This window comes from Muntiacus reevesi, chromosome 1, assembly GCF_963930625.1.
Source record: "Muntiacus reevesi chromosome 1, mMunRee1.1, whole genome shotgun sequence".
NCBI classification, from domain to species: Eukaryota; Metazoa; Chordata; class Mammalia; order Artiodactyla; family Cervidae; genus Muntiacus; species Muntiacus reevesi.
The window spans coordinates 231146417-231169924 of NC_089249.1; the positions used below are offsets into that span (position 1 = coordinate 231146417).

Here is a 23508-nt window from a genome sequence, read left to right on the forward strand (position 1 = left end):
AGACTCCTGGCTACCCACAGGCAGGTCTGGGTCAGTCTCTTGTGGGGTAACTGCTCCTTTCTCCTGGGTCCTGGTGCTCACAAGGTTTTGTTTGTGACCTCCAAGAGTCTGTTTCCTCAGTCCTATATAAGTTGTGACAGCTCTATGGTGGGGTTAATGCTGAACTTCTCCAAGAGGGCTTATGCCATACCCAGTTCTGCTGCATCCAGAGCCCCTACCCCTGAGGCAGGCTACTAATGACCCATACCTCCACAGGAGACACTCAACCACTCAAAAAGCAGGTCTGGCTCAGTCTTTGTGGGGTCTCCTGGTGCACACAAGGTTTTGTTTGAACCCTCCAAGCATCTGTGGCAGGTATGGTGTTTGATTCTAAACGTGATTACACCCCTCCTTCTGTCTTTCCTTGGAAGGAAAGTTATGACCAACCTAGACAACATATTAAAAAGCAGAGACATAAATTTGCCAACAAAGGTTCATCTCTTCAAGGCTATGGTTTTTTCAGTAGTCATGTATGGATGTGAGAGCTGGACTATAAAGAAAGCTGAGTGCCAAAGAATTGATGCTTTTGAACTGTGGTGTTGGAGAAGACTCTTGAGAGTCCCTTGGACTGCATGGAGATCCAACCAGTCCATCCTAAAGGAGATCAGTCCTGAACACTCATTGGAAGGACTGATGTTGAAACTGAAACTCCAATACTTCGGCCACCTGATGTGAAGAGCTGACTCATTTGTAAAGATCCTGATGCTGGGAAAGATTGAGGGCAAGAGGAGAAGGGAACGACAGAGGATGAGATGGTTGGATGGCATCACCAACTTAATGGACATGACTTTTAATAAACTCTGGGAGTTAGTGATGGACGGGAAGCCTGGTGTGCTGCAGTTCATGGAGTCGCCAAGAGTTGGACACGACTGAGTGACTGAACTGAACTGAACTGAGCTGTCTTGCTGGGGCTTCTCCTTTGCCCTTGGATGTGGGGTATCTTTTTTTGGTTGGATCCAGCATTCTCTTGTTGATTGTTGTTCAGCAGCAAGTTGTAATGTTGGAGTTCTCGCAGGAGAAGATGAGTTCATGTCCTTTTACTCCGCCATCTTGTAGAACCCTATGTATGACGTAGGTCCCATTGTAATCTCCCATTTTATAGATCACAAGCCTGCCTAAGACCATAGAACGAAACCAGGAACCAAAGCTATGTGAAAAACCTAGAGCTTTTACCCTTGAACCTTTCTGAGGCCTAAACATTCAATACTTATCTAAATATAAATGCACTGAAATATTTAATGTTGGGGAAATGAAGATAAAACTAAAACTTTGGACAAGAGACACCATGATTTTGGAATCCACTTGATTGACTATGAGATGAAAGAGACAGAAAAAAAGATGACCTCACATTTTTGAGTGGTAACCACCATAAGTATGGTGCTTTTAGGAACAGGAAAGTCAGGAAGAAAGCTATCTGTTTTTTATCTGTTTATTTTGTTTAGTGCCTCAGTTTCCTCATCTGTAAAGCAAGGACTGACTTTAAGGCTTCTGTAGTTCTAAATGTCTTGAAGTTTTGTTGTTCATTAGCTCAGTCACATCCTACTCTTTGCCACCCCTAGCTCAGTCACATCCTACTGTTTGTGACCCCATGGACTGCAGCACACCAGGCTTTCCTGTCCTTCACCATCTCACAGAGTTTGCTCAAACTCATGTCCATTAAGTTGGTGATGCCATCCAACCATCACATCCTCTGTCATCCATTTCTTCTGCCTTCAATCTTTCCCAGCATCAGGGTCTTTTGAAATGAGTCAGTTCTTCACATCAGGTGGCCCAAGTATTAGAGGTTCAGCTTCAGTATCAGTCCTTCCAGTGAATATTCAGGGTTGATTTCCTTTAGGATTGACTGGTTGGATTTACTTGCAGTTCAAGGGATTTTCAAGAATTTTGTCTAACACTACAGTTAGAAAGCATCAATTGAAGTTTAAACGATTGGCAAGAATAATTAATTAAATAAATCAGGAGGAATTGTCTGGTAGGCAGTTGGAATTCAGAGCTGGATGTCGATTAATAGAAGATGGTATCTTTGTGGGTAATGGTTTGTTCAGTACAGGGAGTATATTAGTTTTCTAGGGCCAAAATAACAGAGGACCATAGATTGTGTCACTTAAACAACAGAAATTAATTCTCACTATTCTAGAGGCTAGACATCTGAGATCAAAATGTGGATAGGTTTGCTTTCTTCTGAGGCCTCTCTCTTGTCACTTGTAAATGGCCATTCTCTCCCTGTCTTCACGTGGTCTGCCCTCTGCCTGTGTGCTAATAGCCTCTTATAAGGATACCGTTGGATTCAGGTCCATCCTAATGACCTCATTAATTACTTTTTAAAGATCCTTTGTCTAAATATAGCCACACTGTGAGGTACCTGGGGTTAGGACTTCAACATATGGATTGGGGAGATGGGGAGGGGACACAGTTCAGCTCATGACAGAAATCAGCAATCAGGCACTGAGATGAGAGACAGGTGGATAACTGAAGACTATAGTGTCCCAGAGAAACCCATGGAGGAGAAATGTGCTGAAAGAGAGGTAGTTGTTGTTCACTTGCTAAGTCATGTAGAAATGTTTGTAATGCCAGGCTTCACTGTCCTACAGTATCTCCCAGAGTTCACTCAAATTCATGTCCATTGAGTCAATGAGTCTATCTATCTCACCCTCTGCCATCCCCTTGTCCTTTTGCCTTCAATCTTTCCCAGCATCAGGGTCTTTACCAGTGAGTCAGCTCTTCACATCAGGTGGCAAAGTATTGAAGGTTCAGCATCAGTCCTTCTAATGCATATTCAGGGTTGATTTCCTTTAGGATTGGTTTGATCTCCTTGTAGTCCAAGGGACTCTCAAGAGTCTTCTGCAGCACCAAAGTTCGAAAGCATCAGTTCTTTGGTGCTGAGTGAAAGGTAATGAGGAACAAGAGTGGAAGATAGTGGATTAACGGTGGGGTCTCCAGAGGACTACTTGCAAGGAAGCCATTCAATAGAGAGGTGGGGGCAGCTGTGAGGGGTTGAGACGGATGCTAGCATAGGACGAGAGTAGAGGGGACAGGGCCAAGAAGGGCCCTTCTGGCTTCAATTTCAGGCACAGTAGATGCTCCTTATATGTATTTTTAAAAAGCGTTTGTTTTTTTGGCTGTTTCAGGTCTTAGTTGCTGGGCATTTGGGATCTTTCTTGTCGTGTGGGGTCTTTCCTTTGGTGCATGAAATCTAGGTGTGGCTTGTAGGGGGGTGGGGTATAGTTGCATCACGTGGTCTTAGCTTCCCTGACGCCTATGGAATCTTAGTTCCTTGACCAGGGATTGAACCCCTATCCTCTCCTTTGCAAGGCAAATTCTTAACCACTGGACTATCAGGGAAGTCCCAGATGTTCCTTATATGTATTTATTGAATGACGAAGTAAATTTACTTTCCTCCTTTCTCTGATACTCCATGGTCCTGGGAGGCAGCTTCTCTTTAGAAATTGAAATGAGGCTGCATTCCAGGACCTTGGCCTTCACCTCATTGTTTTTATTTGGCTAGGTCTTATGATCAAGCTAGGGAAAAAAGGACATCTTTTCTCCTAGGAATAGAGAGAGGGAGAGGGAGAAGTGAGAATGGGGTGGTGTGAGGTTGGAGAGACCTTAGAAGTCATTTTGCAATTTTCTTATCTGCCCTCCAGAAATGAAGAGGTTATTCATTCATTGACTGAAAAAAAAGTCTTCATTAATCACCTGCTCTGGATTGTGCACTGTGTTAGGCAAGGGGGACATATATCAATGAAGCAAGTATAACAGATTGATTGACTGCTTATGGAATGCCAGGCCCTGTGTCAAATGCTTGGTGTACTTCCTGCTCTCAAAGGTGGTAAATGACAGGGACTGTTGATGTTGCCTTTTTTTTTTCCCATCAATAGGGAATTGACCCAACTGAAGCTTAGGATGATTTGCTAACTCACTTGAACTCAGCCCAGGGGCACTTTTTTCAGCCCTAGCTTCGGCTAGGCCCCTGGGTCTTCTCCCAGGGTATAGTAAGTGACTGGCTTAGGGTGTTCTGCCTGATTCAGGCCAAGCTAGGGATAAGCAGTCCCAGTTCCTGCACCTATATCCTGTCCTTGGCCTGAGAAAGGATGCTGTGTAAAGGGATGGATGTGGGTTAGGATAATAATGCCGAGTCACTGCCTATGAAAGCCCTGTGTCTTCCCCTTGTCCCAGCCACCACCTATAGCCTGGCTCAGCCACTGTGCTTGTTGTCACACTCACATCCCTCCTGGTCACACTAACAGCAGCTGGCATGTTTCTCATGAACCAAAAACATGTTTCCTTCCTTCTTTGGAACTTCCTCAGAGCTACCAGAGAACATGGCCAGATTCTGAAATCCTATCCCCCAATGCCAGGGATTTCCCTTGTGGTTCCAGAGAAAGAGAGAAACGGGTGTTCTGTGACTTCTATTGTATGATATCATGAAGAAAACAGTCCAGTGGCCTGTTTCTTCTATTTTAAGGTGAGGAGGAAGGTGGTCCTGCAGCTGACCAGTGAGTCAGTGGGTCCAGGGACTGAATGCTAGGTGTGGGTGGAGAACTCAGGAGGTAGAACCAGAGTTGAAGAATCACCTCCAGTCTGGCCTAATCTGGCAATCAGAGGCTTTAAATACTTAAGGAGTCCACAGATTTTTGTCTGTATCTATCTCTTTTTATGTGTGTGTGTGTGTGTATGTACATATATACACACATATAAGTATGCATATGTGCATAATTTTTATACTTATATAAATATATATATATATATATATATATATATATTCATCACATTGTTTTAGTGGTAGCAACCTACCTGCCCATCTGGAGGGGATTCATGAAATTAGTAAAGGTTGTTCTCTACAAAAGAAATCTAAATTGCCATTAATTACTGTGTGGTGGACCTATCAAGCATGGGTGGATATGGAAGGGTGTTCAGGACGGTTATGTGAGTGAAGCAAGCCACAGATGGTGTATGTGTGTGTATATGTTTCAATAGCCATGGTTGATTTCTAGAAATACTCTTGAGAAACTGATAATTGGTTATTTCCGAAGAGCAAGAATGGAGCTTTGGGTGGTGGCGAGACTTCTGCTCTTGTGCAAAGAAGACTTTACACTCTTCTATACTTTAAAAAGATTGTTTTTTTAAATAATGAATATGTATTGCTTTAATAATACAAGAGAATGAAAAAGGAAAGTAGAAGAAAAAAAGGCCTAAGAAGTTTCACAAGCCAAAGACACCAAAACAATTTCAGTGTTGAATTCAGGAGTGTTGAGGGCAGGAGGAACAACACAGTGGGGCCTGAGATGACCTTGCATGGTGGAACTTATTCCTAGTCACTGTTTGCAAGATATGCTTTAACCAGCCAGGGGTGGACACAGAGGTAGGAACTGGCAGGAAATCCTATTTGCCAGGCTGACTCATGACCGTAAGTCTAAAATAAAATCCAGGCCAAAGTTCAACTTCATGAACAGGGACTGGAGTCTCTTATAGCCCTAGCTAACATATATTGAGTGTTTACCATGTTTCAAAGTAATGTACAAATTGCTTTACTTAGTGCTACCTAATATATCTTTACAACTCTGAGGTAGCACTGTTCTTATCCCAGCGTTACTGAGGTTGAGGGCTCTGAGGCTGGGAGGGTCCAAATCACTTTCCCAAATACATACAGTTAATTGGTTAGGCTGGGGTTAACCCAGGTCTGTCTGTGGCAGAAGGCAACTCTCTTATTACTTCCTGAGTACTACTACATGTTGAGCTCTTAGGGTCTTAGGAGCCCTCAGGTAGAAGAACAGGACATCCTTTCATCTGTGCCATCAAGGAGCACCCAGGGTGGTTGGAGAAAACCACACCAACCTAGGTATATAGTGACTGTATAGTGACTTACATAAGGCAGTCATCTGGATTTAATTGGGCTGCAAAGTTGATAAGTTCTATTTGGATTTTAAACTTGGAGAGATCAGCAAGGCCTGAAGTTGTCAATGAAGGCATCTTGGAGGAGGAAAGATGTAAACCAGGCCTGGAAGGATGGATGGAATCAAGAGAGGGGTGGGGAGGACATTCCAGAGAAGAGAATGTGCAAACTGTGCAGAAGTCTGCTCTGTTGTTTCTGAAACAGTAAAGCATCTTGCCTAATCAGCATGAAAGTTGTATATGTGTGATAAGTGAGCTGATGTGTAGACAGGGAAAAAGCAATAGAAGTCATTCTAAAGGTTGAAAACTGGAAGAAGAGTCGAAACTTAATGTGGAAAGAAATGAAGAGCCTCCGAAGGCATTTTGGGCAGTGAAGAGACACTATGAAAAGTGATGATTCAGAGACGTTAATCTGATAGAGCCGTCAAAGTGACAATGAAAGAGAGAGCCATGTGAAAACCTAGGTGTGGGGTGATGGGGGCCTTGAGGGAAGGTACCAGCAAGAAGAGTGGAAAAGAAAGGCCAGTGTGAAAGCCATTTATGAAGGAAGAGGAAGCAACAGGACTTGATGATTGAGAAGAAACAGACTATGAAGGAGCAGGTCTGAGCCAAATAATTCCTGGGCTCAAATCAAGGTGTCCAAAGAAAGGAACACGTATATCTGGAAAAAGGAATTGGGAGAGGGTTTTGGTTTGCTATGGGGTGGGAGGAGATGATGGATTGTGTCTTCATTCTAAACCTCTTTTTTTCCTCCCAAGTTTTTAAAGACAGCTTAGGGACTTTTTCTCGCTTAGTTTTCTTAGTTGTGTAATACATAGGACTTCCTTTGAACCAGTTCATTCAGTCAGCAGCTGTTTATTAAGCTATCTTATGGTCTGGTTGTTGAGAACATAGCAGTGAGCAGGCAGACCTGGTCCCTGTCCTCATGGAAGACAGATATTGAATAACAAATCATAAGGGTTCTTTCTTTGCTCCTAATATCAAGGTGGCATTTCTTTGCCAAGACCATTTCTGTTCTACCTGAAAAATGTGAAGCATTAAGGGCATTTGTCAAATACTTTATTATAGACTGTATCTTGTAATAAAAAAGCACCAAAACCATTCATTTATTCCTTTGCTCTACAAATATTTATTGAGTGGCACTGTGGCTCTGTATTTTTAGCCCTTATGTTCACAAAGTAGGGGAGGACATAGACTAGTAAACAGGTAATGATAATATGGTGTAATAAGTGTAGTAAGAGGTAGACACCAGGTATTGTGGGAACAAGTAGGAGGTGTTCTGATCTTGGAGGGGCAGGTAACTGGACAAGAAAATGTCCCTGATAAGACTAATGAGACGTTAGCTATACAGGGGCGGGAGTGAAGGTGAATGTATGTGTTCCATGCAAAGGGGATATCTAGTTCAAAGACCTGGACACTAGAGAAGCCTAGACTTGTTGGGGGAATGATTTGTAACCTAGAATTTTATACCTAGCACAATTACCTATCAAAATGTGAAGAAAGAATAAAAGAAAAGGCATGTTTGGATATACAGGGTGGCAAAAAATTATCTCCCATGTGTCTCTTCCCAGGAAGCTAGTGGAGGACCTGCAACGGCAAAACAAAAGAATAAAGCAAGAGGATAGACACCATGGAAATAACTACATGGACCTCAGGTAGGAAGGGCTGAATCAAAAAGGAGGCATAGTGAGCAGTTGGGACTTCATTATAATGACAAAATTACTTAAAGTAGTAATAGAGTCATATTCTAAAATAGTGCTCCCCCCAAATTTGAATTCTAGGGACATCTTTGAGCAACATTGTGATGGGATTCAACCAGGAACAACGGTTTTACTGTTTTTCATATTTTGTATTCCTTTGAATAGGATGCTGCTGAATTTTAAAGAATGTGGAAGTCATTGTACTAGGGAAACCTAAAAATGTGTGTAACTACTTCTTCAGTTGCCTTGTATAATTTGGCAGTGCCCCCAGAAATTCCCAGCATCAAGAGGTTGTAGAAATGTGAAGGTCTATACGGGCGGCCACAGGGCTACGAAAGTTCCTGGAACAGTGCATTGTGGGAGAGCGATTGGTATAGGGAGGTAAGGGCCAGCTTCCAAATCCCAACCAAACTCTTTGATGGTCATTCTTTCTTCCATAGAAAAGGAGACCCCTAGAAGAACATTTCTGCTAGAACATATCTGCTTACCAATTAAGTGCTGAAGCTGCCCTCTCCAGTGATTTTCAGACTGCCCAGAAATAAAATTTTAAGATGCCACCACAGGGTGACCAGAGATCCTTTCCTGTTGAACTTTGCTGTAGCTGGAATAAGGCAGTGTATGTTTGAGAGAGAGAGAGACAGGAAGGGAAGGGAGGGGGGAGGAGAGAGAGAATACATGTGTGTCTGTTCACTGGACTCAAAAGAAATTTATGGCTATGTTATATTTTAGCAAATCATGGTCAAAGCCAGAGCAGGAATCCAGGTGTTCCCTAAATCTGAAGCTAAGCAGAACATTTTATTTATGGATTCAGCAGACAGACGTTTGTTTTCTTTGTTATATCTTCATTTCAAGTTTGGATGATAAAAGATCAACCCAGAAACCGAGCAGCATGTTATGGTGTTTACTGGTTTTACTGGCCATAAAAAAGGGCGTTACTCAGTTCCCCATCAGCTGAGAGAAATCCTTCCCCACCCACTCCTGGCCAACCTCTCTCCCTCCCCCTAAGCAAGTGAATTTTAAACACCACTCTAAAGTTGTTGGCTGGTGACCTGGAAAATTCCTTTTGCTTTGTTCCGCTGTTAATGGCCCATCAGTTTAAACCTCCTACCCCCAGAAACTTACTTTCTCATAACTAGACAGAGGAAGGAGGAAGTAGACGTTAAAAAGAAAGAAAGAAAGAAAAGATTCCTATTCTAAGGGCTTTGAGAAGATTCAAAGATGGCCCAGCCTGGATGAATGGAAGGAAGGAATTTCATTTGTCTTGACCTGTCTGTACAGAAGCCAGCACAAGGGCATATGTAAATAGGGCCTTATTGAATACTTTTGATGAAGTGATAATTTTTGAATGCAGCAGTGGCTCAACCATGTGGGATTTTAGTGGACACAGGTCTGGAAGTCTTCTAATTCTGGAGGCCAAGATTTGGATTTATGTTTGAGCTGTGTAAGCTAGTAAACCTGTGAACCTCATTGAGCCACTAAGCTCAATAACCTTCCTTATTCTTAACGTATCATATTTATTGATAGTAACTGTTTTTGTTCTTATTGTTATTAATAACAATAAACTGTATTTAAAGATACAGTTAGTAACTGTTTTGGATCTTACTGTTACTAGTCCAACTCTTTGTGACCCCGTGGACTGTAGCCTGACAAGCTCCTCTGTCCATCAGGATTCTCCAAGCAACAATATTGGAGTAGGTAGCCAGTTCCCTTCTCGAGGGGATTTTCCCAACCCAGGTATCAAACCCAGGTCTCCTGCACTGCAGGCGGATTCTTTACCCTTTGAGCCACCAGGGAAGCCTTGTTCTTATTGTATCATATTTAAAGATACAGTTAGTAACTGTTTCGGATCTTACTGTTATTAGTTGCAAAAACCAGTAATTATCATTGACTGTGTGTGCCAGGTATAGGTCTCAGGACACTTCCTGTATTATCTCGTTTAATCCTCACTGAACAACTCTATGAGGTAAGTACTATTATTTTTTCCATTTTAAAGAAAAGGAAACTGAGGCTTAGTGAGGGTGGTAGAACTGAGATTCTTACCTAGGTTCTCTGTCTATTAATAGCTGATGTCCTTAACCTCAACATTATTCTGTTTGTAAACTACAAAGATCTGAGAAAACATAAGAGGAAGCACAGAGTAGCCTTGCAGTTCTCCCTAGAGCATGACAGTTGGTCACCTTGAATTTGCTGAGCTATCACTGGAGGGGACCATTCTACATATAATGTTGAAAGCAGGTCACTGCCCCTGGCCATTCAGATTTCTGGAATAAAGTTCTATCCACAAATCTCTCTCAAAGTTTTGGTCTGTCAGATTCTATTTCTCAGCTGCCAAAACAACAACCTAGACACACATAGAAATCAGAGCCTTTGAACACTAGTGCCACGCCCTTTACCCATCCCCACCACCAAGCAGCACCTAGGGCAGTTTCTGCCTCTCAAATGAAGTTTGTCATCTCTTACATCAGTTGGAGCTGGCAGATCTTAAATCTGTTTTCTGTAACCCAGAAATGCCAAGGAATCCTCCCTAGCTGGACTGGAGGCAGCTGACCAGGAGAGACTGCCACTGACCTGACACAGCGAGGACAAAGCAACTGTGGAAGAGCAATGGGACCATTAACACCAGCTAGAAAGCTCTGAAATCATGGCAGTAGTACAGGTTTACTGAGCCCTCGCTCTAGACCCCAGGAGTCGCAACTACTGAAGCCTACATAGCTCAGTTGGTAAAGAGACTGCCTGCAATGCAGGAGACCTGGGTTCGATTCCTGGGTCAGGAAGATCCCCTGGAGAAGGAAATGGCAATCCACTCCAGTATTCTTGCCTGGGACAGAGGAACCTCCCCATGGACAGAGGAACCTGGCGGGCTACAGTCCATGGATCGCAAGAGTCGGACACGACTTAGTGACTAAACCACCACCACCACTTGCCTTAGAGCCCGTGCTTCACAACAAGAGAAGCCACCAAAATGAGAAGCCTGTGCACCGAAACTAGAGAAAGCCTGTGCAGAGTAATGAAGACCCAGTGCTGCAAATAAATAAATAAAAGAAAAAACAAAAACAAAGTAACAATCTACATCCAAATAAAATTACCAAAAAAAAAAAAAAAAAATGGCATTGCTGTGGGTGTACCCTGAGTGGAATTCCCAAGGCCCAGGGTGGGCTTTTATGTTCTCTCTTTATTTTTTATTTTTTTTTTTAATTTTTTTTTTTTTATGTTCTCTCTTTAGTGAAAGTGTGTCCAACTCAGTTGTGTCCGACTCTTTGTGACCCTATGGACTGTAGCCCGCCAGGCTCCTCTTTCCATGGGATTCTCCAGGCAAGAATACTGGTGTGGGTAGATGGCATTCCCTTCTCCAGGGGATCTTCCTGACCCAGGGGTCAAACCCAGGTTTCCTGCATTGCAGGCAAATTCTTTACCTTCTGAGCCACCAGTGAAGTCCCTTATTAGAAGTATCTTTATCTTAAAAAATTAATACATGTTTTTGCCAACAATTTAAATAATATGGTTATTAATACAGAGAAATTAAAAGTATATCATTAACAGAACACACTCCCTGACTCCCCTCCCCTGATCACTGCCCCCTGCCCCCATGCACCAGTCCTGGCATTACTAGTAACAGTTTGATGTCTCTCCTTCCAGATGATTCTGCTGATTTCCTGTGTATGTGTGTGACATTTACAGAAACATCAGTGAGAAGATCCTATTCTGTACCTTGTATATCACAAGTACATTTCTAGTCTTATCCATACAGCTCTCTTCTCCTTTTTGACGGCAGCACAGTATTCTACCATAAGGATGGATCAACTTCCTTTTTCTCCTTTTTGTTTTATTTTTATTTATTTAATTTTGTCTTTGCCATGTGGCATGTGGGATCTTAGTTTCCTGACCAGGAATTGGACCCATGCCTCCTGCAGTGGAAGTGTGGTCTTCACCACTGGACCAGCAGGAAAGTCCCCAACTGCCTTTTTTTCTAATCTCTGCTTTGACAGATCTTTTACTCTCCTGAGAACCTGTCTCAGCTCCCACTTAGCAAGCCCTTGTCTGGGTCCTGCCTCAGGAAACTGCACAGATGGGAAGGTGGTCAAGAGGTGAAAAGGACAGTGGTGGGCACCATATGGGAGAGTGTGGGGATGAGTGTATTCTATCCTCGCCCTACTGGGATACACAGGAAGCTCTTTTCTCTCTTCCTCACCCTGCCAAATGGTTCCACTGTCTAGCTAAAAAGCTGCACATTTTATGGGAATATCTTTGAAAACGATTAGGAGGATCAGTTTAGAGAAACATAAAAGGCTGTCGTCTTAGAGTCACACTCTGTCATTTGGGACCTCCGCTCTGGGCATGCACGCCTTGGAGCTGTCAGGATCACCAGAGGTCATCCAGGCCAGTCTCCTGCCTCTGTCCAAGATGGATGAGTAGCTCCTACTGAAAGCACTCCATGCTACTCTCTTGGTAGCTACTTTGTGTGACTAACATCTCCATTAATTACAAGTGTGCTCTTTCTCCCTGGAAAGGCATTCTAGCTTAGAGGATTCAGGCAAGACCACTTATTAGCTAAGTGCTCTTGACCAAATTTCATATTATTTCTCTTATCTCAGTTTCCTCATCTGTGGAATGGGGATAATAGTATGTGTCTAATTTGGTAGGGTAACTTGTCTTTTTTTTTTTTTGTAACTTAAAATATATACATAGCACATTTGGTGTATTATATAGTACATGCTAAGTACTCATTGATGGGAATGATTATACCCTGAGTCCAAACAAGATCACTGGCTTCTAACTCTGGATGCACACTGAACTCACCTGAAAGTGAAAAACGTTAGTCTCTCTCTCAGTGGTGTCCTACTCTTTTCAATCCATAGATTGTAGCCCATCAGGCTCCTCTGCCCGTGAGATTCTCCAGATAAGAATACTGGAGTGGGTAGCCATTCCCTTCTCCAGAGAATCTTCCCAACCTAGGGACTGAACCCGTCTCCTGCGTTGCAGGCAGGCCCAGGCTCCATTACCAGTGATTCTGATTCTACTGGTCTGTGGTGGAATGGGATGGGATGATTGAGGGTTTTTGAAAATCTCTCTGGGAATTCTAATTTGTACCAAGGTTGAGAACTGATTCAAGTCTAGTGATCTCATTTTCCAGATGAGACCTGGAGTGGGGAAGGACTTGCCCAGGTTATACAGCCTGACCACAGGGACCCAGGTCTCTCTTATCCTGGATGCCAACCTCCAAGACTTGTCCTCATGAAGGAAATCTGTTCTTTGGGTGCCCTTCAAGTGAAAGTGGAAGTCGCTCAGTTCTGTCCAACTCTTTGTATAGATGGACTATACAGTTCATGGAATTCTCCAGGCCAGAATACTAGAGTGGGTTGCCTTTCCCTTCTCCAGAGGATCTTCCCAACCCAGGTCTCCTGCATTGCAGGCGTGTTCTTTACCAGCTGAGCCACTAAGAAAGCCCTTCAGGTGCTGCCCCAACTTGCAGTCTGAGAATACTATATAGACTGCTCAACTAACTCTTACCAGGAATGGTGCTTTTTCCCCCTTCTGGTCCCAATCAGATTGTCCCCTGCTCAGAGAGTTCTCCAGCTCAGAAGCTGCTCTTCTAGAAAATACGACCCTTTAATCATAGCACTTAAGATTATGTGAAATTAAAAAAAAAAAAAAAGTATGTGAAATAATCCTGTTCATTCGTTTGTTCATTCATTCAAGAATCTAAGCCCCTTGGGGGCAGGGACCGATTCTGTCATGTTTCTGCTGGACAGGGCCTAGAATGCTGACCAGCCCTCATTAAATGACTGAATGAACGAGATCTCAGGAGGGCAGTTGAATATATTTTATTTTTCTGTCCTAGCCATCTGATTCTCATTACTCCTACAGCTCGGGAAGCCTCTCTGCTTTGGCGTTTTATAAACCTCGTGTGCGTACATGGACATTTTAACCATAAATCCAGAGTTTAGGGGTGAAAAAATTCGAGGCCAGGGGATTGGAGGAGAGGGATAAAAACTACCCGGAGGTCCGAGGCTGAGACGGCGCTGCCCCAGGGTTGGGGTGGGGAAGGGAAGGGAAACGTCAGCAGGGGTTGGTGGGTCCCCTTCTGTCCGCTGCGTGTCCCCTTGGCGGGACATTGCCCCGGGCTGCGACATCAGAGGGGTGCTCCGCTGCTGCCTTTACCTCCGTCCTGGGATGGGGGCAGGAGGTGGGAGGACGCCCCAGGGGAGGGGACACTGCCCGGGTCGCGGCCCGGGCTCAGGCCGAGGGACCGCCTCGCTCAGTAGCCACCGCATTCCGGCAGCGCGCGCCCCGGGAGGTGGCGCCGTAGGGAGGCTGTATTTTTTTTTTTTCTTTTTGGAGCACAGGGGAGGGGGGAAGGGAGCCAGTGTGTGTCCCTTTAAGAGTCGGAGCGCTGCCCCCGCCTCGCAGGCGCCCAGAGCCTCACAAAAGAACAGGATGTTGTTGATTTGTCACCAAACCACAGAGAGGAAATGATTGTAAATTTCCTTTAAACATCCCCACCGCTCTCCAGCCGCCCCCGCTTCCGCCTCCGCCGCCCCCGCCCGGCCGGGCGCAGCGGGGCCTCGGCGCTCCCGCGGGGCGCCCTCTCCACGGCCTCCCCGGCCAGGCCACAAGCTCGGGCCGGCTCCGGGGAGCCTGCGGGAAGGGCCCCCGCCCCGCCCCCCCTCGTGTTCCAGTTGCTTTCTGCTGATTATTTTTTCAGCAGCTGCCACAGAGAAAGGGCCTCAGCTCGTGTGCAGCCTCGCGCGCCACCCTTGTCTCCTCGGCCTTTTCTTCCTTGAACGGATGACACCCGCACCGGCACCCAGGAAGAACCTGAGCGTGCCTCCGCGCTGAGCCTCTGGATTCCCTGCAGTCGCAGTGATCATTAGTTCCAGAGTCGCCGTGGTGGGTGGGGGCCGCACTGAGGCCCAGGGACATTACCGGATAGCTGAATGGTCACCAGCTCCTGGCACCATCTGGGGACTCTTGGAGCACCCTACCTAGGAAGTTTAATTCACCCTGAACTTATGTTTGTAACCCCACGGCCACACTGCCACCAGAACATGTGAGAAGTCTCAGGTCTTCAATCGTGGCCGTTTCCATTGGGAAGTCCAGTGTAACCGGTGCTTAAGACCAGGTTGCTTCAAGAGGCGCATCCCCCACCATTTCCAACGGGACACCCCCGCACCCTTCCAGGAGCTGCTAGGGTCTTGGTTACACCTGTGATTTTTTGCATTCTTACTTTTCCCGACCTCTCCCCACAAGTCTTTGTATGATTTCTGGAAGCCTCTGGTACAGTTAAAGTTTGCTCCCAACCTGCACCCGTGGTGGAGAGGTCCAGTCTGGTCTGTGGTCTAGGGAAAGGTTGGCTTTGTTGCACACAGTGTTCTTTTGGAGCAGTTAATGGTTATGATTCCTGCACTAGCTTAAATATTTAGAGCAGCAGCTAGAGTCTCAGGTGTAATGTGCGGCGGATTTTCTCATTTCATCTTTCCAATATTGCCATGAGGTTGGCATTGCTTTGGTCTTTATGCAGATGAGGAAACTGAGGTTCATAGAGGTTGAGGAACATGACCAACTCACCCAGAATAAGGGTGCAACTTACTTAGTACTCATTTAGTCGTCACTCTGGTTACTGGTGGTGTCCTTCTTTGTTTGGTGCTTTAAATATGATTGAGGGGACTAGTAGTAAAAGGATGCAGGGGATTTTTGTTGTGTCTTTTGTCACCCCAGCCTTCAGGGAGCTCTGGGTCAGGTCCCACTTTCTGGGGAAAAAAACCCAAAAAACCTGAGTGGCTGACACCCTCAGGCTGGAATCTACCTTTTTAGGACTGTACCCTCGGGTCTTGGAGGAGGAGGGGGCCTGGTGTGGAGTCTTAGTTCTTTTCCGTCTACTTGAATGGGAAAACGGGATCCTTGAAAAAGATTTACCTGGTGCTGGATTCCTAAGGTCAAATAGCCCCCTTCATTTCAAGACCCTGGATTCTAAGCTCAGAGGCCGTGAGGTGGAGGTGGGTAGGGGGAGGAGGAGTGTTTGCCTCTGGATTTCATCAGTGTCCTATAGAACAGTTAATAGCATCCTGTACCTGCTCTGTGCTACACACGGCCCACATGCTGTTTCTGGGCTTTCTCATTTGATCCTGTGATGGATCCTAAGAGATGAAAAGTTAGTTCCCAGAGAGGTTGTGCCCCTAGGAATGTTGCAGTTGGGGTTTCTATCCTTCCCCACGTGGTCTCTGTGTGTGTGTGTGTGTGTGTGTGTGTGTGTAAGAGGGAATCATTCTGTAGAAGCAGGGCTGCAGTGCTTGTCTTTAGTTGGTGCAGAAAGCCAAGGGGGTCCTCGATGCTGGTGGACTTGAGAGAGAAGTGCAATGGCTTTTGGCTCCTTTATGCTGCAGCTGTCTGCAGTCCCTCAGCACTGAGCCCATTTGTTGATGGATTTCCAGAGCGGCTGTGGTGTCTCCACCTGTCCTTGTTGCTTTTATAAACTACCAGTCACTGGGCCTCTGGGTCCCGGGCACTTGGGAGGGAGAGCCATCTGCTTAATTGTTTCCAGTCCCCAGATGAGGAGCACTGGGTACCAGGAAGCTGAGTCGTTGGTCTGAGCAGGCTGGCTCGAGGCAGAGCAAGGCACCAGGAGTCAGGGCTCCCAGCCTTCACCACCGCAAAGTTCTAGGGAGGCTGGAACCAGAGGGCAGCTCGTCTGGTGTCTCTCAGCTTCAGTTTCCGACCCTGTGAAGAACTCTGGCCTGTGTGGTCTCTTGTGGCCCTTCTTGTCATCGTCATCAGAAAAACAACTTCTGTTTATTCATTCAGTTAATATTTATTAAATGCCCACTGTATGCCAGGAACCTTTTTTATAGGTGCTGGAGATACAGCAGTCAACAAAACCAAAGCTCTGGCTTCTTGGAGTTTATCTTTTAGGATACAGAAAATTATATACACTTATTTATATACATTTAAAAGAAATACATGTACCTTTGACCCTTTACCCAGAGGTTAGGAGCCCTTACCCCACTCAGTAGAAAATCCACATACTACTATCTCTGCCTCAAAAACAAAGGATTTGATAAATGACTCATCCAAGCACAAGAACCTGAAACAGTTTGGAGAGAATCAAGACTCAAACCCTAGTTCTTTGAATTCCATGTGTTATGATCTCTAATTGAACACAAAGTTGCCCCACACTTAAAGATCTCTAAAAGAAAAATACAGATACTATAATGAAAAATGTGTGTATAAATGGATCTACACAATTTGAACTCACATTGTTCAAACTGTGTGTGTGTGTGTGTAAAATGTCAAGTAGTGTTTTGTGCTGTGGACCAAGATGAAGAGGGGATGCAAGGTGTGTGTATGAGGTGGGGGAGTAGTGTTTTATTTTATTTAAGGTAGTGAGGGAAGGCTGGTTGATAAGGTGCTGTTTGAGGTTTGAGATGAGGAAAGGGCTGAGCTATGCAGCTTTTTGGAAGTTTGCTTTAGCGGTAGGAACAGCACAGTGAAGACTGGGATTTGGGAGTAAGTTGCATAGCACTTAGAGTGTGTCAGGTACTGTACTAAGTGCCTCATATTCTACATTTAATCCTGTTATTGCTGAATTTTATTTGAAGAAGCTGAGGTTCAGAGAGGAAGCCGGGGCTCAGAGAGGTTAAGTGATTTGCCCAAGGCCATGCAGCTAGTAGGTAGTGGAGATGAAATTCAAATGCTCCTCTTAACCATCATGTTGCCTCCCACTTAGGGACTCTTCTTATGGATCTGGTACTTACTTTATGACCTGCTTTAAAAAAAAATTTTTTTTTTCCTTCTCTTTGCATGCAAAATCTTGGTTCCTAGACCTGGGATTGAACCTGGGCCATGGCAGTGAAAGTACCAAGAGTCCTAACCACTGGACCACCAGGGAACTTTCCATGACCTGGTTCTTAGATTTTGTGGGAAGTAAGTGTCAACAGTGGCCAAGTTAGCTAACTCCTGGCCCCTGAGTTGCATGGTTCTGGCGTTGAGCTCAGGGTCTGAAGTTCCATTTTATGAGTGGAAGAAGGTAATCTGTTTGATGCTGGAAACATCCCATGTTGTGTTTATGGCAGAAGAGGGAAAAACACCATCACATTAGTGTAAACAAGAGAAATGGAAGAATGGGGTAGCCTGAATCCCTCTAGCCCCCTCCTTGGTTTTAATTTCCCTATGACGGGGCCCAACACAGCATGCTGTATTATACAGCGATAATGAAAACACTTGGATTAGTGAACTGAGATTTATAGGGCAGACGGGAGCCAGCGGAGAAGACGGCAGTCATCTCTCTTATTTGCAGGCAGATATCCAAATTGCCACTTGCTTGCTTTTTCTTCCTGACACTATCACCTACTCTGCTTAATTAGATCCTTTCCCCCTCCCATATCATTTCCAACTCCTGCCCAGCAGCTGGCTGCTCAGCAGAGTTGGTGAAGCTTCATGCAGAATGTTTTCCCAGAGTCCAGGGAAGATGAGTCAGAAACACAGCACATGAAAGTCAGGGATGGGACCTGTGCATCAGGCTGTGAGCCTGCCTGTTCATCAGCAACGTGTGGCAGGATGAGGAGGGCTGGACCAGGGCCACGTGCTTCTCAGGTTTCCTCAGTTTCGCCCCTGAGCATCCTCTTTGTTGTGGGGAGCAGAGACAGTGAATTCCCCAGACAGCAGACCACCCCCAGCACACTTTTCCAAAAGCACATCGAAAGAGTTCAGTCCTGCCTCTGAAGCATTTGGAATACTTGACGATGCTCAAAGTATCCTTCTGGACCCTGAGGAGGGTGAGAGGTAGCTGGGGACTGAGATGAACAAACTGCTGCTAAAATCTAAAATGGAGGAAAATAGAGTGGAATGGCCAGACTAATTTTTTCAGTAAGTATTTATTGAGTACCTGCTATGTATCAGGCATTGTTCTGGGCACTGAGGAGACCCAGCAGTGGCAAGACATGCAAATAAGTCCCTGGCCACGTGGACTTACGGCCTACCTGACTGGGGCAGGGGCGGGACAGTAAGTTACTAAAGGGTCTAAGAACTATGGAGAAGAACCAAGTGGGGGAGGTGGTGAGAGAGTGCTTGGCCTTATAATTTTAAAAGGAAGTCAATGAAGGCAGGATAGTGTGGTGGAGACTGAGAGAGCTGATCTGGAATCTAGGCTTTGACATCTAGACTTTGATTTTTTTTAATTTCTGTGATCAACTGATCTCAACCTTATTTCTTTTCTGTGAAGTGGTACTAGTTATAGACATTCCTAAACTGATTAAGTGAGGGGGAAAAAATATACAATACACACTTAATTAGGGCTCTGTGACTGTTAACTGTTCCAAGTATTTTGTGTGCTTGTAATATAGAGTAATGGGAAGCTGAAGGAGTGACTTATTCTGTTTGGGGACAAAAAAAGGATTATTATCCATATCACGTTTCTTTTTTCTAGGAATCACAGTTTGCCTGTACACAAGGAGAAGGCAGGAATGCGGATGAACTCTTGAAGCTAAAATTCAGATTGGAGGGGATTTAGATAAGGGTTTGGTATGTGGGATGTAGGTGGGAGTTGGTATTTTGTTGGTATTTTGCATTCTCTTTTTAAAATGATTTTCCACATGCTTTGTGTTTGCCCCAATACTCCACAACAAGCCTGGCAGGGAGGCTGGGGCTGCCCATTAGACAAATGGGAAAACAGGCACAGGATATGAGTGCCCAGCCAAGGTCACCTCCAGTCTCCAGAGGAGATCTCTCCTGCCGGTCTTGAGATGAGTCATCCTGGAGTGTTGCTCCCGGGGTGAAATCACAAAGGAAGGAAGGCTTGGATTTATTGCAGGCAGTACGGGAAGTTCTTGAGAAAGCTCAGAAACAGTAACCCTCCACCTGAGGGGCCTTATTCTTCAGAGGTCAGCCTCCTGTGTAGCCCCAAACCCTTCAGAAGATATGGGATCTGATTTGGGGTGAGGGAGAGGGTCTTAAAAGCTTTTGGTGTAAACAGAGGTGAAAGAAAGGAGATGAAAAGAGGGAAAATGTATAGTGGTTAGAGGGAAAATGTATAATGGTTGAGAGCTTGGGGTCGGTTTGGTGGTTCCGCCAGTTGCCAGCTGGGGCAAGTCCTAGAACCTTCTCCAAGCCTCATTTCCTCATTTGTAAGATGGAATAGTAATGGTCCCTAACTCCCTGGTTGTTGGCACAGTGAAACACAATGATGAATGCCAAGGGTTTAGCACAGCGCCTGGCAGAAAGAGGCCCGTAGTTACATGAGCTGCTATTACTGGAGAGGAACAGGAGGCCATGCTGGGGAAGCAGTGAGGGTGAGGGGGTCCCCAGGTTACTGCATCTCTCCTGATGCTAAGCAATTTAGATGGGGTCTTTTTGTTTGTTTGTTTGTTTGTTTGACTGTGCTTACTTTGGCATGGCATATGGGATTTAGTTCCCTGACCCAGAATTGAACCTGGGCCCTCTGCATTGGAAGCATGGAGTCTTAGCCACCAGACAAGCAGGGAAGTCCCTCGATGAGGTCTTGATGAGCTCTTTCTGCCTGGGGTACTTTCTACTCAAGGAGTTTCTGCTTTGACCAGCAGCTCATTTGTGTGTGGTCACTTCAGTTGTGTCTGACTCTTTGTGATGCTATGGACTACAGCCTGCCAGGCTCCTCTGTCCATGGGATTCTCCAGGCAAGATTATTAGAGTGGAGTGCTGTTTCTTCGATCTTCCTAACCCAGGGATCGAACCCTTATCTCTCGGGTCTCTTGCATTGGCAGATGGATTCTTTACCACTAGCGCCATCTAGTAGACAAGCACACGATGTCCTCTGGTCCTTACTCATATTCCCTGGCATCGTGGTTCAGTGGGCAAGGCGGGCCTGGGATCGTCCTCTCTTGTTTCCCTCTCTCCCCCTCTCCTTAACCCTTGCTTCTCTGGCTCAGACCTGTTATCTGTCCTGTCTCTGCTGACTCCATAGAATGAAAATAATGAGCCTGTCTCCACTGGTAATTGTCTAGGAACAAATCAAGTCCCCTCCCAGTCATCTGCCTCTGATTGAACACACTCCGCCTGCTGCAGACAGTCCTGCTGGAGCGGGGTGCCCAAACACAGGCACTGGGAACCCATTGGCTAGATGTCATTTCAAGGGTGGTGACACCCCACTGGACAGCCTTGAGGTTTGCTGAGGATGTTACACCTTGGTTCTGGGACCAAGGCAGAAAGCTCTGAGAGTACCTCTGAGTGTTTACCCAAAACGCTAATTATTATGTTGTCCAATTATGAATCTGCTCTTCATCTTCCAGCTTCACTTCCTGTCCTCTCTTGGACGTAGAAGATTTCCTTAGGAAAACTGACTACAACCTTTTCCAGCTGGGCTGAAGAGTTGCATGGACTTGGGGTCAGGAAACTCCAGAGGCTCCATATTTTTCTGATTTTTATAGAAATTGTCCCAAGATCAGACCTCTTAGGAATAGCTTCTATTCCTAGCCTGAGTGAGAAGGGCAGAGTTGTGGGTCAGAGGAATCTTAAATTTAATTGTATTATTCTGTTCCAATAGATTCTAGTCCTGTTGATATTTGTGTATATTTTATTAAGATATAACCATCTTAAATGGAAAACAAAATAAAACCCACCACGTCCTCTTCTTTCTGAAGGACCCTGTGCTTTTTGCCTGAAATCCATTCTTATCTTTATCCTCACACACGTCCACATATTGTGAGCTCTTTCACCAGGAGCCTGGATTGTGCTAAACCTTTTATGTCTTTTCCACTTGATCTCAAAGTAACTTTAGAAGGACAGAATTATTATCCCTATTACTTTGATGAGAAGCCTGAGGCTCTGAGAGGTCATGTGGTCATGGCTGGCAAAACTGGAGTTCAAACCCAAGTCTGATTCCAACCAGAGCCTGTAAACTTAGTATATGATTTCTGCGACAGTTATTCATTCAACATTATAGTCTAGATCTTTCCCCCGGATGCCTTGATAAAGTTCCTAATTACTGTTTAAAACGAGAACACAGGATTCCCTGAACCATCACTGGGTATCCGTTTCTCCTCTGGGCCTTTATGGGCAAGGTCACTGGCCAGGGACTGCAGAGCAGTTGAGGCAGTAAAAGTACACAGCGCAGTAAGGGGGGAGGTTTGGGCTGTTGGAACCAGGAGCACACCGCAGCTGAGAGGAGCACACGGAATGCATACCCCCTTGCTCATTTTTACATTAGGGACTCGAGTTGGCAGCTCTGTACTACCTGGCCATTGGTTCATCTGGCTAGTAGGTGTGGGGCTGGGTGCCCATGGCAGCAGCTTTCAGCTCCAGTGAGGGAGGCAGAGAAGAATCAGTCCTCTTGAGGTAGACAGGAGAAGAATTTCTATCTCCATCTTACTGGTAGGGGATCTGATCTTGGAGATGGTGGGAGATTTTCCCTCCAAGTGTAGGTCTGAAGTGGCAAGATGAAGAACAGAGCGTTGTGTTCAGACTCCTGGTGCCTCCTTTCTCCTCCGTTGACATAGTGTTTGTTTCTCTTCCTCTGGTTTATCTCCTCCAGGCCTGTTTTCTTCCTGATAGATGGGGATGCTTCCCAGGTAAACTTTAGGTATACAAGTGCACATTAGACACTTGCTGTTACAGCAAGGCTAGCCCCACGTGGATAACCCATTTCTAGAGAAGGGCAGAGCGGTTGGCAAATAACTTGTTTCCTAAAAACTTCCAAGTAGTGGTGGGTTTTTGTCTTGTTGGGCCAGGGTGCAAATGGTAGCTCAGTTTCCTCCCTTAAATCTTCAAGAAGCCTTTCATCTGCTGCCTGGAGCAGTGCTATAAACATCTTTCTCGAGTCCAAGTAGTGGTCACTGCACATTTTTCTTTCACGGTAGGAAGATTGGAGTCCTTTGCAAGAGTGTTGACAAACAGCGTCCAGTTCTTAGGATGACAAGCCAAACTTAAAAAAAAAAAAAAATGTTGTTAATGTCAGCTCTGCAGCTTATCAAAATAAAATGAAGATTCAGATTCATTTATATGAATGAAATAGACCATTTTGGGAGAGGGGTGTTAAAAATTCATGTATCTTTGCTAATGAAACCATTTTCACATTCACAATGGGGGAAAAAACCCAAAACAAAAAATTAAGGTTCATACAAGTTTTCCTGTTAACCAGAAAAAAAGTGAATCCCTGAAAATACAAACTTGCAGTATTATCTTTGCATATTAGCAAAATTCTTCAGGCTTTTGAATAGTAAGACCTGATTTGCTGTTCCATGAATTTAACATTGTCTTTTAATTTATACCTTCTGTAGACTGAGTTTCTCTACACTCTGAGCCACACTATGCTAGCCCATTTTGCACTCAAGTGGCTTTGCATCCTTACAACTCATCTTTGACACAGTCAGGGCTCCAAAGAACCTCAGTCCAGGAACAGACTAAGAACAGCTCCCCCTAGAGTTTAACCACATGGAACACTGGAGGTGTAGTTATAGTGATGACCATGCTCTGAAAAGCTTCTAAGGGGAAGTGAATGGCAGAGGCAGGATTTGAATCCAGGTCTAGATAGCCCATAGCACATACTGTTTTCCACCACCCAGGTCTGCCTTGAATGGGCAAATCTATGCTGAGCCTCTTCTTTGGAGTAAGACACCCTGTTAGGAAGGTACCTCAAAGGAGATGCTGAAGTGAGTCATACTGTTCCCTGTCTTCAAGGTACCTTCAATCTAGCATGCATTGGAGGATCATCTTTTGTTGTGTAGAAACATTAATTTGTAATCTTCATTTTACACAAAAGGAAACAGTGAATCAAAGAGGTCAAGTGACTTGCTTAAGGTCATACAGCTATGATGAGACAGACTTTTACTAGATAACTGTTGCTGGGAGCCCTTAGCAGTCTGAGATACTTATGTGGACCACCTCATTCCTAGATGCAAGGCAGGTGAATCCC

General features: G+C 45.0%; 1 long non-coding RNA gene across 1 annotated transcript in view; it reads left to right on the plus strand.

Annotated features, from left to right (window-relative positions):
- LOC136168305 (uncharacterized) overlaps positions 1–23508 on the plus strand; it is a 100004-nt gene that overhangs the window by 19563 nt on the left and 56933 nt on the right. Inside the window, exon 2 of the long non-coding RNA XR_010663295.1 lies at positions 7503–7586. This is a non-coding gene — a long non-coding RNA (uncharacterized lncRNA). The remainder of the gene's footprint in view (positions 1–7502; positions 7587–23508) is intronic.